This window comes from Tupaia chinensis, unplaced genomic scaffold, assembly GCF_000334495.1.
Source record: "Tupaia chinensis unplaced genomic scaffold, TupChi_1.0 Scaffold000574_1, whole genome shotgun sequence".
NCBI lineage: Eukaryota > Metazoa > Chordata > Mammalia > Scandentia > Tupaiidae > Tupaia > Tupaia belangeri.
The window spans coordinates 2547851-2549604 of NW_006160088.1; positions in this window are offsets into that span (position 1 = coordinate 2547851).

The window sequence follows — 1754 nt, forward strand, 5'->3', positions numbered from 1 at the left end:
CTTAGCCATTTCCTAAAGTCATCGTCCCAAAATAACCAATTAAGAAGAAAATTATTGAAATCTAATGAGTTCTTGGGACCAGCATGAACTCCCAGGTAGTCGACCGTGGTTCGAGTCCTGGACCTGGTGGCTTAAACTCACGCCGGGCAAGTGTGTGTGCGTGCGTGCCCAAGATCCCGAGAGGAGAATGGAGGAGAAGGGATTGCAGTGTGGCCATCCCCCCTGGGGGTGATTTCTCATTTTCTGTCTCTCTGTCTCACTCTGTCTTTCTGGGGAGCACATGTGCCCTATAGCAAAAAAAAAAAAACACCTGTCCAAAAAAAAGAAAAAAATCTAATGGGTTGCCCATTTTTTATTTTCATCTAAATTGGAGGCTGATATCCTAATCCAAATTTCAAATGTCATAATTACTCACATTTGACATTTTCTCAACCTCTTGATGTCAATATATGTAAAATTCCCAAGAACCCTGCCTGCATTTTGTGGAGGACCCTGGGCCACTAGAACGAAGGATGACTCCCTATGGCTTCGATTGACTCCAGGTCCTCATGGATCACCTGGCCTTTCTTTTCCAAGGTCTCCAGCCTGCCCCACGGTCTCCCATCTCCTCGCACTGAATCACACAGACTGTGTGATCCCAGCGGCAGCCCCAGGTTTCAGGCTTCCCATCCAGGAGCCTCTGACACTTTCCTGACCTTCAGGAGACCACAGGGGCCTGGCAAACCCCGACACCTCATCCTAGCCCATCACAGAGTTACAGAACGTCTTTATTTTGCGTTGTTTTGTTTCCAATCCTCAGAGCTTTCCCTAAACTATTAATCAGCCAATCGGCAGGGATTTCAAAAGTATCTGTGATGTGGAAGCCATGAGGTAAAACAGAGGTCTCACTGGGGAGAGCCTGCCTCAGACAGCAGTGCACCATGACCCCTCTAGGCCTGGCCTTGCATGGGTCCTGCATATTAAAGGGATTCTTGCTTCAGCTCCAGGCTCTCTGGGATGGAAAGCTGGAGCAGAAGCATTATCCAGAGGGGCTGCCTGGAGTCCAAATGCTGTTTCCAGTTTTTTTCCAAAGACCCCCTCGCTGCTGCTGGGCAATTTCAGTCTCTCGAGCGGGGTGTTGAGGAAGAATGACTGGGCTTGTAGGACAAGGCTGACCACTTAAAAAACTAGGCTCCAAGGGGATTCAGAAGCCAGGCACCTTCAAGTGGTGGATCCTCTGGGCTGTCACCGGGAGTTCACCCCTGCTGAGTCTCTGGGACTCATCACCTGCACTCTGGGACAGGGACAGGAGAGTGGGGCAGGGGCTTTGCCACCCACTACTCCTGTCTCCATATTTGTCAGGTGGCTCACCAGGTGTCGCGCCCCTGCACCGGGGGTGCCCCAGCATTACCTGGGAATGCGAATTCTCAAGGTCACTGACCCCACCTACAGGTGCAGTCACCCTGGGTACCAGGCCCAGCCATGTGGGCTTTAAGAAGCCTGTCAGTTAGCATAATGGCTATGTCGCTGGACTCCCACGTAATCGACCGCGGTTCACGTCCCGGACCTGGTGGCTTAAAACTCACGCAGGGTGCATGCGCGTGCGTGCCCAAGATCCCGAGAGGAGAATGGAGGAGAAGGGATTGCGGTGTGGCCATCCCCCCTGGGGGGGGGGTGATTTCTTGCTTTGAGTCTCTCTGTCTCTCTCTGGCGGGCGCACGCGCCCTATGGCAAAAACCTCTCAAAAAAAAAAAAAAAAAAAAAAAAAAAAAAAC